Below are 15,367 nucleotides of genomic sequence, written 5' to 3'. Positions count from 1 at the left end.
AAGTCTGATCCTGCCGAGTGCCCCTGCTGCTCTTCGGCCCGAGCCCAGGCCCTGGTGGCAAAATCTACCCTGCAGCAAATATTTACTGTGACGTTGTAGCCCCTCAGGGCAGAAAAGGGTTTATGATGGAAATGATGATGGAACATTAAGTGCAGTGGTGCTTGTGAGTAGCACAGCTATAACAACAACCCCAAACCAGTAAATAGGAAAAAGGCCTTTTCTGTCCAGATGGCGAGGCAGGCAATGCAGCCCTACCGTAAGCAACACCAGAGACTTTCCAAATCCTACTCCAAATCTTTTAATCCCTTCAGTCCTTAACGGTTCAAAATTACATCATCATTTCCTCCATTTCGGATGGAGGTTTGCCCCTCCTGGTTCATGGCTGCAGTCTAATAGCGCTCATACTTATTAATCTTAAATGGAAAAATGTATGTCAAGTCAAAACAAAGCACAGTTTCTAGATCTCTGCAGGGGTGTGGGGGGTGTCTCATAAATCTGTGTATGATTAAAGGCAGCTGCAGATTGACATGGACATTCTGAGCCTGTCAGTCCTCTGTGTGATGTATAGCTATTGCATCAAGCCAGCAGCAGCAAGCTGAAGACAATGAACCTCCCACATTTCCTAGTTGTATTGCCAAGGATCTGGAAATTGATGCCTAATCGACCTTGGGTTGGTAAGGGTGTAAGGGCCCTAACCCCTAGTAGTTCTAGGCCTGGTCATTTATTCTGAGATCTTTCAGTCTCTTGTTTCACTAGCAGGAAAATATGGCGAAGTACAACAAATTCCTTTCTGGTAACCTGAGAATATTACTTAATGGAAGAAACAAGAAGTGCTCTGCAACTATATTAAATTTTCAGGGTGTTTTTCACTCCTGCCCCCAACTGGCTGATGTTAACATTTTTTTTTTCCTAATGGCCTTGAGATTACAGCAAACGGCTTGCAGGGGGAAAAAACAACCAAACTCCCCAGGCGGCTTGGACCACATCCTCAGTTGGTAAAAACCAACACAGCTCTCCTTTTTTATACCAGCTGAGAAGCCTGGGTACTGCTGCTTTTATTTCCAGCTTTGCAATAAAAGAAAGATACTGAGATGAGTTTTGCTCCAAGTGACATCATAAGTCAGCAGGGAGCAAGGAATGCATTGGCAGACTTGCAGAGGGTGCTGAGCGCGGGGTCCAGCTGGCACTAGCAGCCAAGCGTCAGGGTCCAGGAGATGAATCCAAGGGCATGGCCTTGCATTTTATCTCCTGTTTTTATGAACACCAAATGGTCTGTGCTTTTCAAAATGGAAGGAGGAAAAGTGAAGAAAATGTGTGTCTATAGCATGTTTCATTATAAAACTTTTGCTCCATCCTTGGAGGTGTTCAAGGGCTGGTTGAATGGGCAGCCTGATCTAGAGCTAGCAACTGGCCCTCAGTAGGGGTGCTGGAAATGGACAGTCTTTAAGATCCCATGCAGTCAAAGCTATTTTATGATATGATATAAAACTTGAGTGATTTGAGAAGTGTCTCTGCCTGTGAAGTCCTGCCCATGCAGATATTTCTAGGCAAGCACTGATGCTAGAGACGAGTAACAGGTATGTGAGGAAAGGAGAAATATGTAGCTGATGGAAATTATCATGTTATACCAATGGTCAGCACCACTCTTGCAGTCAAATCTTAAAGCTTTGGCTTGGACACAAGCAGTTGAGATGTTTTTAGTTCCCTGTGGACAAAAGAGCAGCTGAAAATTGGGGTAAAACAAAGCATCTCGCACGAGCAGTGATTACATGGCTGAAAGCTGGCTCAGGTCATCATCCCTCAGCCCTCTTGGAGAAATTTTCCAGCTGGAAAGATCTGAGCAGGTCTCAGCAATTCAGAGCCTCCCCCACAGCACAAACAGGAGAGAAGATCTAGCTTAATTCCACCTTTAAATCTCCATGCTTTTGGTAAAATCACAGCACTAGCACAGCCTTATCTATACTCTCTGCAGGATAATTTCATGTCAAGAGGTATCTAGGGCCAAAGCCAATAGTTCCTTAATCAGCAGTGTTGAATTTGAAGGATGGATCAACGCTTGTCGCTTTCTCTCCTCAATTTTAGGGAGGCAGTGAGGCTTATGTAGGTATTGCAATGCTTTAAAAGAGTATGGAAAAACCACAGAGTTAAGCCAGTTAGTAAGATTTCCTTCACAGCTTATGAGGAAACAAGCATCTGCACGTGGTTCAGGCAGGGCAAGGAGTCTGAGAGGGAAATTCTGTGTGAACTGGTCAGCAGGAGAACCTGCGGTGGTGTTGTAGGAGGCATCTCTCCCTGACTTGTTAAATATGTCTGGGTTTCAGAGAGACGTTTTGCTCTGTTGGTGTTCTCAGTTCACTCCTTTGGTTGTGCTGGTTATGGTTAATGCTATCTGGAAGGAGAAGGTGGCCCCAAATCTGAAGGATGAGTTTTGATGTCCAGCAAACTTTGCTGGTGGGTACTAGGGATCCAAGGCACTTAAAGGATACTGAGTGCAAAGAGCTTATGAATAGGAGCCTGGGGATCAAATTTTGTTTTAAATGCAATGTGCAAATCTCTCAAAGTTTATGGTAAGGACTTGTTTGATCAGAAAAAGGGGTATTTGGAGGCCAAGGGCTTAGACAGTGGTCTCAACAGACATACTGATGTCAATGTGAGATAAATTAAATGGCCCCAGTAAAGTCAGGAGGACTCCAGTGTACTCCAGAACAACTTCTGGAAAAGCTGACTCTAGGTTTTAGTATTTGCTAACTGAAAGACCTCACAGTTCACATGTTTGTGGGGGTGAAAATTACTGTGTAGAAACTGGAAGCCATCTTTTCAATGGTGAGTTTTTCAGAGACAAAGCCGAGGTGAAGAGCCTGAAGTTCACAATCACCTTGTTTAAAATGAGTAATTGTTTTTTGGGCAATCTCCCTACGTTTTGACAAAACTGCAGTGCATATCTGAAGAGGTTGTAGTATGAGAACTTGTGCCTGGCCCTGGTTACCTGACTTGGCGGCAACTTGCTTCAGAACATCGCAAGTGAGATTAGTGAGGAAGAAGGTGTTGAGAAAGGGAGCTAGGGAAGATGGGGATTGATAGCTTTTTAGCTTGGACATCCTCATAGCACTTACCAACATTCCCTGCTTTTAATTTATCCCTACATTATTCACCTGGAAAGAAAGTTCTTAGGTTTATGCATTTCATTGGAACATGCTTTCTCCAAGAGTTGTTAGCTATATTAATGTGGGAATGGTTACCACTTGGCATCCATTTTAATTCAAGCACATTGGTTTAATTCATCCTTGTTGTAGCCTTCCCAGATCATGGGGTTTCCAGTACGGATGCATTTGGCCCAGAGTGCTCTACCCTTTTTGGCTCCAGTACAATATAAGACTGTTAGTTTCATATCCCCTGAAGGATAATATTCTTCCTTGGGCACAAAGCCCATTCAGGTCTTCTTGCACCCCTAAAATAGGCTATAAAGGTTAATTGTGAACCCTGCCCAGGGCCTTTCCTGATCCTGTCAGTACCTTTTTGGGCAGTCCTTTGAAATGCTTTATTTAGCGATGGGATCGGTGCACCCTACTCAGACGTGAAAGGTTCAAGACTTGAGTCCTGCTGCACAGCTACCCTTCCTTAATTTTGGAAAAAGAATTTAGCAAAAAGGATAAAATCCTGCCAGCCCCCTTCAACACATTGCTTATAACAAAAGTGTGCATTTAGCCACTGTAGATTAAACACCTGGAAAATGTCCTGCATGACTAGATCTCCAGCTTGCCCAGCGTTTGGCTACAGTTGGGAAACCTCCAAAGTAAACTCCTCACTTTCCCTTTGCAGCTGCCATAGGCTCCTTGTTCCAAGCTGCACAAAGCTCAGGTACTGCTTGCTGTGTAGCTGCTGACGGTGCCCTTTATGGATGGAGGTTTTGGATAAAATGATGTGGATCCCTCGCTGCAGCTGCATGTGAGTCTGAACATCACCATGTAGGTCTTGCTTTAGCACAGTGCTATGGATGACTGTAGCCAAGGAGGAGAAGGGGAGCAGGATATAGGGTCAGGAATGTGTGCAGAGTCTGAAATGACCCTAAGCACGAAACACCACAAAAACTGCCCTCAGCCATGTAAGTCTGAAGTGACTTTGAAGCTTTGCTGTCATGTTTTGCTGCTGTTTGGTGATATGTCTTTATCAGGAACAGACACTGAACCTATCATGACTGGGTCTATGGGCTGGGATGTAGGAAGCATATGTGATGTTTTTGGGCATAGCATTCTTACAGTCTTGAGTTAAACACTCATTTCTCATTTGCAGAAAGGAATTGTGAATTGTCTTGCTCTGGTTGACTCGTAAGTGCTCTGTAAAAGCCATGGTTTTGAAAATGCTAAGCAACTTTGGCCAGTGCTCTTAGGTGCTACTGTAATACAAGGTAGGAAGAGCAGCAGTACTTAATGGGAGTCTCCTTCAGGACAGAAGGGAGAGCCTTTCTTAGCAGAAAACTGCTGTAAGTCTGTACTGACTACAGAACTAGACAGGTTCAAAGTAAACATAACTTTTGTTGTCTTTACTAAGGGCAAAAAGTTCTGATAAATATTAAGTCTAAATGACTTAAGATTCAGGAGAAAATCAGTCTCCTGGATGGGAGCAACCAGTGCAGCTTTCTCCATAAGAGGTGGGCCATAAGCCCTCATAGGCAACACAATTACTCAAAGAATAAAACTGTGCTAAGCCAGTGCTGATGATAATTTCAAGGGATAAGTATAGTTATTCTGGCTCACAAATAAAAAACAAAAGTAGTTGAAAGTTAGACAGAGCAAATGGATGACTTTGAATCCTCCCTCTATTGTTAAACTATACAAATCTATTGCTTTTCTAATAAATAATCCAAGCACAGAGCATTTTCCTGCCAATATTTTCTGTGGTGGAAGCCAAGCCAGAAGGTTCTGAAACCACCATATTGGCATGGGTGTTTTTTTTCTCCTTCTCCTAATATACCATGGAATCTAGTTAAATATTTTTCCACTCCTTGCTTCTCTCTGCGTCTTCTGGAGAAAATGTGAGTCCTATTTCCTCATAAAAATATCTTAGCATTTGACAGGTTGGGTGTCTTTGATCTTGAAATGTTTTTGGATGATTTTTCTCCCCCACTTTGACTTTGTAATATAACGCTCCATAAAAAGTATATGCATATATGCAACTTTAAAAGGGGATCCTTATTTGAAATTAAACTTTTACACCAATTAACCTCCTCCCAGCGTGCTATAAAGTGCAGTAAAAACAGTGCTCTTACAGAGACCCTTGCAACTCTCAGACCGATGCCTCACTGGCTGTGGAACCCAAAACATCTGCTTTAAATTAGCTCTGATGGAAGGTCTACTTGTAAATGCATGACTTAATCAGCCTTACTAAAGTAAATGGCACATACTGTAGCAGAGGGTGCTTCAGAGTCAGACTCAAACCTGTCTTTCTTTTGAAGCAGAGAAGGGGAAGAAAGGGGGGCACAGAGGGGGCAAACTTAAAACCAAAGGCGATTTCTTCTTTTTTTTCTTTTATGAGCTGACATTACCAGACGTGTGGCTGTACCATAGCCAGTCTAACTCCCAAGCAACATGTGCAGCTGTATGGGGGTAAGGCTCCCTTGCTCCTCCCTATGCTCAGACCTTATTTTTGGGCTCTGCATTCATATAGGTGTGCTAGATAGTCCTCTAGTTTGCCTGCAGGCTCTCTGCAAGCCTCCCTGAGAGCCCAGCTTTTCCTGAGAAGAGCATAACAGCAGCTCAGCTGGTTGATTTTGCTTGAGGATGAGTCTCTATGCAGTGTTCAGGCTTTGATAACCTTTCCTGAGAGAAAGAAGCGACAGGTTTACTGTTGGGTTATAATGGTGAGGCTTGTGAAGGGTGCTCCATTGCAGAAGGTCTTCATGAGGCTGAGCGAGTCGACAATAAAATGACAGATTAAATTCAGTACAAATATAAAATAATGTATTGGAAGGCGGGAAACAATCCTACTTTCATCGTAACTCAATGGGCTCTGAGCTGACTTAACACTAAGAAGTGAATGCTGAATGAAAATATCAGTTCAAGGTTTGGAAACCATTGGGGTAAAAATAAAAGAAATTTGAATGTTAAGAATGATTAGGAGAGGAATAGAAAGTAAAACAGTAATGCCTTCTGCACTCTGTGGCCATGGCTCATCCACATCTCAACGTGTTATTCTGTCCCTTCATCTAAAAAGGGGTACAGTAACCTGGGAAATTCTCAAATTAGAGGAAAAGGGTTGCAATTACTTTCAAGAGAGGAATTACTGAATCTGGAGAAGAGACAGCGTGGGGAGCTTAGAGAGTAAGATAGAGGTCTGCAACACCATTAATGGATGGAGAGGTTGAGCTCATGGTCAACAGCTCACGGTCTTCAAGACAAGCACTAAAGGCCATTACATGGAGCCAGTAAGAGCCAGGTTAAAAAAAAGAAAAAGGATTCTTCACACAGTGATGTGCTTTCAAGGGGAGAATGTGTATGAACTTAGAAGGGATTAGTAGATCTGGAAACCAGGAGATGGAACTAGGGAAAATGCTGACAACTAGATAAGATCTAGAAAGGAGCAGAATATCTAAGGAAAAACTTGAAATGAGAGAAGAGAGCAGAGAGACAAGATCTGAGCTGGACAGGAGCTGCTTGCACTCACAAGGAGATTAATATACACGTGGAAGATGCAAGGATTCAAAGTGAAAAAGAGGCTCAAGGGTAACTGTAGGGGAGGATGTCCAGGTGTGGAAACTGCAAATGATCGGAGATAAGAAGAAAAGATAGTTTGTTCTTCAGAGGCTTCTTGCATGTGTTGCATAGGGAGATTTTATGAGCACACAAAAAAAGTCACCTTCCAGTACTTGCCAGCTCCCTAAGCTGAGAAGCACAACAACTATTCATCAAAAGGGCACTAGAATTGTTTTAACACAGACTGTTTTTCCCAATCCTGCATTTTTTGAAAGAGACTGTTTTGAATAAATATATTTTTTTAAAAAAACAAACAACAAAACAAAACATCCACAACACTAACATTCAATCTGAGACTTCTAGAATATGTAGAAAAACTCAACACACTTAATTGTATTTTTGAATATGATGAGCAGTTGTAATAAGAGGCTGTTCAATTGGTCCCAGGTAATACAATTAACATCAACATCATTCTGTCTTTTTCTGTATTTTAGAAATGCCTGTGCTTAGTAAAAGAGAAGTTCTAAAACCGTAACTGGATAAACTACAAACATTGGAAAAGAAAGGTGGAAAATGGGGATCCTATGATACCAACAGTTCTGTGTTTTGCTTTACATGGGAATCTTTATTGTCTGTAGCATGCTTCGTGAATGTATGTTATGATGAATGAGATTGGGTCCTTGTGGATTCAATGAAACTTTAACATATCCTTAAGTGCTCCCTTAACTCAATTTTCCAACCCAGAAATGATACATTAATACAGTTTTCAATGTTAATTTAACATTACCATTGATATCCACATGTTATTGAAGTGGATAGATAAAGACTTAGTGACTGAGACAATTTAGGGTCAGGGTGGACCAACAGTTTGTCTAGTCTTGTTTGGTAAAGAGTAATCCACTTATGAAGGGTAGCTCTCTTTTGAGACCAATAATTTGTGTCTGGCACAAGACTAAACTGGGTTTGGCTGAAATCTCTTTTCCAGAAAGCCATCTTGTCCTAATTTGAGCACACAGAGAGGCAGAAAGTCTGTCGTTTTCCTTTGTGATAAGTCCCTTCAGCTAACTATGATGTCTGTTCAATATGGTTGGACTTCATGGTCTTAGAGGTTTCTTCCAAACTTTGTCTCTATGATTCTATGAATATTTTCTTCCAAGAGTTAAAAATCTGTCTTCTACCAATCGGTTTTGTGGTGCAAAGCCTTTATTACTTGGCATTTTATGGAGAGACAAATGTATTCCCATTAAGTCACTTCTTGGTCTTCTGTTTGTTTTTGGTGAACCAGATGTACCAAGCTGTTTAAGAGTCTATTTATTTTCTCCAACCCTTGATCAGCATTTTTTATGCTAAAACAAAATCCTGAAGTGACCATGCCCATTCATGTGACTTTCTGTATTTTAGACTGCATGTCCCACCCCATGTGTGACAGCCCTGCACCCTTGTTCAGTAATCCTCTTGATAGGGTATGTTAATAAAAGGCTTAGATTTTTTTTTCTGAAAGGAAAGCAATGCAAACATAGCTAGTGCATGTTGGCAAGCAGCTTTGTCTCCCATTTCCTCTGCTGAGATGCTTAGGACTCTTTTCTGAGCCGCTCTATGCTTTATCAGACAGAAACATGGTTTCTCAGGAAAGCCTTCTTTCCTTCTGCAAGTTCCATTCAAAACAGAATGAAACCAGAGTTAAATGGGAGCTTACGAATGCCACTGTATCCTGGGGGTCTGCTCCTTGCTATCAATCCATCATTTCTTTGCAGTTCATTTTCAGATGCGTTTATTAGGAGCTATTCTCTGGTTACACCCTTCGTTATGCCATAAATCAGTTGCTTCTGGCCTGCTTGGACACTGCCCAGTGCTTCCAGTGCCATTCGTGCCAGCCCTCACGAAATACAGCAGGCTGAGCCATACCTCAGCAAAAGGTCTCTAATTGCACAATTTTGTCTTTTTTTAATTACATTTTCCATGAGAGAGCCAAGCCAGGGGTGACCACTTACATTTTTGAGGCTATATACATTGTAAATAATGCCCTGTTGCTGTTTTCTTCTCGTTCTCCTCTGTGTTGTTTCTGTTTTATTCATTATATGTGAATCTAAAACAGTCTTTATTCAGCGCTGGTCTTTTTAGCGTTAGAAAGTGGGAGGCATCGATTGCTTGTTGCTCATGTGAAGTTGTTTAAATAGTACTTTAAAAGACATTAAGCAGCGTTTCACATCAAAAACCACTCAGACACATGTATGTGGAAAGATACTGACTAGACTCATATTTCCTGTATTAAAATACTTGTATGAAAATGTGTACTTTTCTGATTTATCAAGCAAGAAAATGACTCTCTGGAGACTTTCTGGTTCAGACACGAATACCTAAACAAAATCTTAGTGAATCATTTGGAACTGCTAGAATTTTCCATATGAAGACCATTATAAGTGTATTGATACTATGGCGTGTGCATATTCAGTATATGACTGAAACCTGTATCGCTGTTCTGTCAGCTCTTGAGATATACAAGTATAAATGCATACAGGAAAGCCAAGAAGATGTGCAGAGAATATCAGACCCTGACTCACATTTGGTTTCCTACATGCCGACAAAATATTTAGCTGAACTTATCTCCTCAGCTCGGAGCCATAAATTTCAGCTGGAGTAGGAGGAACTCCTTTTCACGTAATTGTTTTGCACATTTAGAGACAAGAAAACACCAGAGTAAGACCCACTGAGCAGATCTTAGCAGATAATTTGACCCATCTGTACGATTTAGTAGTAGGTTGGAAGATGCCACAATATTTTAAGCAATTTAAAAGTCATGTGTCTAATTCAGCCCTTAGATACAGATGCATAAAAAAGCCAACCAGATGTTTTAAGAAGACAGGGAGTTGTGGCAGATGTGGGAAAATCACTGAGAAGAGATAGGGCAGCACACAGATTTTGGCAGAGAACAGGCATTCAAGTCCTGATATGAAACTCAATGAGGCTGATGTAAAGATTCCTATTGTTCTCAAAGGCTTTTGGTAGTATATCCTAAAAAACATTAAAGGCAGTGAGGTGCAGAGATGACAGCCACAGTGCCTGATGCAGGTTACCAGCGCTTTGACTTAGGCCTTAAAGGACAAACATATGGACAGTAAATGTGTATGTGAGTATGCACGTGTGCATGTGTTCAGTCTGGGCTTTATGGAATTACTCTGGCTTTTCCAGTTCAGATGGAGTTCACTTCCGTCAATCACCTTGCTGTGCCTTCCAACAAACTGCCATTGCCTGACTGTTCATCTCTCTATGCTTGGAATGAAGCCTATGAGGAGCGTGCTTAGACCCGTAAGTGGTAGGAAGCTCAGAGAAAGCATGATGGGCTAGATATGCTGCTGGGCCTGCAGTGAGGAGCTGCAGCTTGTTTGGCTTCTCAGATGTAGAACCTCATAAACTGTAAGAAATAGAATTATGAGAACAAATAAATCATAGAATGGCTTGGGTTGGAAGGGACCTCGAAGATCACCAAACTCCAATCCCCCTGCTGCATGCAGGGCCACCAACCTCCATATCTAAAACTAGACAAGGCCATCCAACCTGGCCTTGAACACCAATGACAACAAACCAAAAAGCCCCAGTATAGGGTATCAAAATGTTTGTGAGAAAGGGAGGAGCTGGGTTTCTCTTTCAACCACAGGTAAACCAAGGTGTAGACCGTGACAACAGGGAAGAGAAGAAGCTAAAGCTTTGTTTGCTAGTATTGTCGAAGTCTGGAAGTTAAAGAAGCCTTCAAGATAGTTAGATGTAGAAAAGGAATATTGATTAGGCACGAAAGAAAGAAATGACTGCCTGGTGGGCTGAGGGCTTGGCTTGTATAGGGATCTCACCACATTAGCTCTGCTTAGAAATACCTTTTGCAAGAAAATTGAAATGCTTTTGTAGTAGGAGAAGAGCCTGCAAGGAGAATCCACGTGGGTATGGCCATATTCAGACCTTCTGGTACGCACCACCAATGAATGTGGCCTCTGGTCAGCAGAATGAATGCCTGGATGCTCTGGAGGTGGCTTGGGTGAGGAGTTCCCCAGAAGGTCCAGATGAGTCCAGCATCAACCTTGCAGTAAAACTAAGTGGGAGGAAAATCTCCTTGTCTATGTGGTTTAAGTTTTCATACTGTTAAAATTTTTCTGTATTCCAAGTGTTTGAACACTGGTTGATTTTGGACACTTTTATTACATCTCTCTTTTAAAACTAATTTATTTTAGGATGCTAAACCAGACAGCACAGGAAATAGCTTCTAAGCAGCCAGAGATGCAAAAAGAGATGCAGTGGTAGTGCTACCTTCATGGCAGGACTCGATGCAGAAGGGATTTCTGAATATCCCCATGCGTTGGGACATGCAGATGGATGTGCAGATGGGATGTACGAAGTCACAGCTGCCATCTTGTCTGCCCCTGTGTCTGGTGATGCTTTGTGGCACGTCCTCCATGAGGAGGGCCCACCTGTGCTGACAGGAGAGGATAAGAACAGCTCCCCTGGTTGGTTGCCCAGCCTATAGGATTGCTTTTGGTGGGTTGAATACACACAATCCCAGGTGGTGACAGGGAGATCATGGTTCCCAAGTGGGACAGTGCTATGAGTTGTGACTGCTGTGGCGTGGGAAAAGCTGATAGGGACTGGGGTGCATGGATGCAGTGGGTGTAGGGATGTGAAGCAGTGTATGGGAGGGTTCGGCTATTGGGATTTCATTCAGGCAGACAGATTTAGCTCTCCTAATAAAGATATCAGTGTCTTACTTTACGTTCAAATTGTCTTTCAACAGACACAGCTGAATTGAAGATAACCAATACCCGATTCAGATGGGATCATTGTTTCTCTTCCCTCAGGTTGTCGAGAGACCGGGGCAGGGAGGTCCTCCCTCACAGCATCAGAGCAGTTGGTGACAGTCATCAGAAATATGCAGTCCCCTTCTGAGCGTCTCATGGTGGAACTCCTCTCTCAGGCTTGTTTGGTGAGTGCCCATCCCATCACAACAGGCCTAAACGTTCCAGTGGTCCTCTGGCAGCTTTCTGTTTCTCACACTTCTGCAGCTCTCGGTACGAGTGTCCGCATCCAGTGAGCTAGGAAAATAGCACCAGGAGTTATGTACGTTTTCTTAGTCAGTAATGAAAAATATTCCCTTATGGACCCTCAGATTTCTGGAGCTGCATTAAGGCAAGGTTGATCGGCCACTGCTGGAACAGCAGTTAACCACAGGATTTCACTCAGGCTATTTGTAATGGGGAAGCATTGTAGGCTAACATCATATTAAGTGGCATCATGCAGAAGAGTGTCTTTAACTAATTGTTAGTGATAGAACGCGAACAGCCAAGATAAAAAGTCCTGTGGTTCTCTGTCAGGCATGACTAGCTCCAGATATCCTCCTTCAGTAACTTCCAGGTTTGTAGACCTCATTACTGTGTTTGTTGTTCCATATTTGCCTTCCCTTACATATCTCACCACTTCTTCCTTTTACTTGTTAAAATGTATGCTATGATGGCCCAGGATGAAATATGTAGACCGTATTTGCATGGGGGATAAGCTATAGAAACTACTCCACAGTTTCCCCTCTCAGTAAGTGGGCTTTGTGACATGAGCATAAATCTTTGAAGTATGTGTTGAGCCAGCTGCTACATCATTTAAAAATAGTTAGGTTGGTGCCAACAAGACAGATCACTCAACTTGGGGGCCATAAACAGAAATCAAAGGCATGCATTAGCAATGCCCCAGTGTTTGCATGGTTCCACGAGGAACCCTCTGCCCTTTCTAGCACGTATGTGATGGTGTTACAGAATTTTCTGCTGTCACTTCTGTAATGTATCGATGCCATCCATGCTTAGTGCAGTGTTTTGGAGGCTGTATGAAGGCAGAAGACATTTTCTAACTTTGCATGTTAGAGCCGCAGTTAGGTTTTTTTGGCTTCACAATAAAAGAGATGTTTTAAGAGTACTTGTTCTTATATCCCCAGCAGCTTGGGTGATGTGGCATTTGGGTATTAAATACTTGAAAGGGTCAAAGCTTATGAAGTGGTCAAAGGGAAAAGGAACGAGGTCAAAAGTTTAAGTCATGATACACAGTAGGCAAGGAGAACTCATATTTTAAGAGTCTAGACAGCATATTAGCAGAGAAAGCTTACTGTGTTGTACTGTTTATGAGAGTTTTCCATAAACTGCAAAAAATATTAGGAATGCAGCATAACCAAAGCTTTGCCTTTTCCTGCCGAGAATAAATTGTTGTGCAGTTTATGTTCAAAGAGAACGACACCTATATAGACTTAATTTGAGTGGAAGGGTCGCAGGGCTTTGGGGGAAAAGATGCAAATAAAAAAAAAAAACCAAAAAACAAACAACAAAAACAAACAAAAAACGTAAAACACGGTTATTTAAGATGATTTTTCCTCCTTCAAAAAAAAAAAGTGATTTATGTATCTCTCTGGAGGAAAGTGTAATACAGCCATTCGTGCTTTATAGCAGATTTAGGAGGCGACTGCAGCACTTAGGCACCTGTGTTTTTTATGTTCATATGTATATATTTTTGTGTTTGCAGAATGAAAAATATAGTCTTGATTCATTTACTTTGCTCAGCTTGTTTCAGGTTGTTGTTTTTTTTTTCTCACTGAATAAAAAGAAAAGTATGTGGCATTTTCAGTCCATAAATCTTACTTGCTGTGGGCCAACTTCTGCTCACAGCTCTTATTTAGAGTAAGTTAATGAGGCCAATACATACCCCAGGGCAGATCTTGGACCTCTGAGGCTACCTAGGTAAAGCTGCCTAAGTGGAAGGATGCTTGAAGCACTGCCTTGGGATTTGATATACTTGAGTTCAGTTCTGCTCAGCTCAATGATGTGTCCAGGGGAAGCTGCTTCCCCTTTTTTAGGCTCCATGGCTGTGCTCCATGATAGGTTTGAATTGCAAATCTTTCTTTGCTAAGGTCACATCCTCATCTTTTCCTTTGCACTGCTGCGGAAATGGAAACTGTGGATGTTGCAACAGAATCATTATGGTTGGAGAAGACCACTAAGATTATCTAGACCAACCATCCCTCCATCACTACCACGTCCTTCATGTTAGATGATTCTGGTCTGACGTGAATGCTAATTCTTCTGGGACAGGGACAGCTTTCTTTTGGTTTGATTCCTTTCTGCAAGCAAGTAAAATTGTCTAAAATGGTCTATTAATAGCAGTGCCATTAACAAATCTCATTATTGATGTACCATGCTTTTAAAATTTATTGTCTCTATTCAGGTAATCCTCACCAAAACCCACTTGGGAAACACTGCCCTTGCCCTTCAAGTTTATCTATAGACTCTTAAGTAAGAACAGGGTGCTGAAATTCTGTGAAGTAGGTGTCCACATGGGCACATATCTGAAATATGACTGCCGTTCTATGCAGAACCCCTCAGCTGTCCCAGTTCTGGCTTTCACTCAGACAGATTGACAGCCTAAATTATGAACATGTTCATCGTCTTCGTGAAGAAGATGCCCCAGACTGGACTCTTCCCTATAGAACACCATCTGTTATCCTTTTCAAGGAAACACAGTATTCTCAGGGGATTGTTTCTGAACTCTAGTTCAGGAGTTTAAAATATGGCAGTGGGGTGTTGAGAAGCTCCCTTTGGGAGCTGTGCTGGGCCAGCACAGAGGAGTTGTGAAAAGCCCACCATAAGTATTTTGAGTCATGCTTCTACTTACCTGCAGGTGTTTCATGGATTACTGAGCAATTTGCTTAATCTTGTGTGTATGTTGGCCTTATAAGGTTATCAAGTTCAGTTCGATTGTGGCTGGATTTGTATTTTGTAAAGTTGAGACTGTGAGAGCATGAGAATAAGGATATAAATCAAGTGGAACTGAGAAAAAGCAAAAGGTGTGAAGAAATGAAGATGTGGCAACTACATGAAAGAGTAGAAAGCGAATAGAGAAAAACAATTAATATAAACAAATATCAGCTATATCAGGTATTTAACAGTCCAGCCAGATCCAGCCTCATGAGATGCATATTATCTTATACAGGTGTTTTGATGCTGTGGAAGTGTTCTAAATCTGAATGAGATATTCTTACTGCTTGTGTGTGTGTGAGAGATCTTGGAGCTTCATTGAACAGGGGCTAAGAGGAGGCAAAGCAAGCAGCAGTCCTCTGCCAGGGAGGTAGCTGGGATTTGAATCCCAGATAGGGTTGTAGTTTACAGTGGCCCTTGTAACAAAGTCAAGACACCTCAGACCTTGTTAATGGTTTATCTACCTCAGAAAGAAAAGGGAACTTCTCAAGAAGGCAAGGATGGCTCAACTTCTAGTAAGGTAAACTGAGGAAATTCACATAGAGCAGGAACCTTACTGAGAAGATGAGACAGGATTTTCAGCAATGTGCAGTGATGAGTCGTTGCAACTTCTATTAATGTAACTGGCACGTATGTAAATAAATTGACATGTGCTCCTCTGAAAAGTTAGCTCATGAGATCAGGCAGCAATAATAAACCAAGAAGAAATGTAATTTCGTAAGAATAGTGAGCCATGGCATTATTTTCCAGGCAAAAATGAACAACCTGGTCATTTCCAATGGAAGATATTACTGTGATTCTTAGAAATTGTGTGTTAGCTCTACATATGTATATTTTATGCACTTCAGAAAACATGTTCATTTGCATGTGGATCCATAGAAAGGTTTGCCAAAGAAATCTGTGCATTCT

At 41.8% G+C, this 15,367-nt stretch overlaps 1 long non-coding RNA gene across 1 annotated transcript in view; it reads left to right on the top strand.

The window, feature by feature from the left end:
* Positions 1-3,904: 3,904 nt before the first annotated feature.
* The window catches only part of LOC128086995 (uncharacterized), a 46,493-nt gene continuing 35,030 nt past the window's right edge, over positions 3,905-15,367 (top strand). The window contains exons 1-2 of the long non-coding RNA XR_008209624.1: positions 3,905-3,945; positions 11,531-11,655. This is a non-coding gene — a long non-coding RNA (uncharacterized LOC128086995). The remainder of the gene's footprint in view (positions 3,946-11,530; positions 11,656-15,367) is intronic.

Source organism: Tympanuchus pallidicinctus, unplaced genomic scaffold, assembly GCF_026119805.1.
Source record: "Tympanuchus pallidicinctus isolate F22 unplaced genomic scaffold, pur_lepc_1.0 scaffold3, whole genome shotgun sequence".
NCBI classification, from domain to species: Eukaryota; Metazoa; Chordata; class Aves; order Galliformes; family Phasianidae; genus Tympanuchus; species Tympanuchus pallidicinctus.
This window is presented reverse-complemented; position numbering and strand designations above follow the sequence as displayed.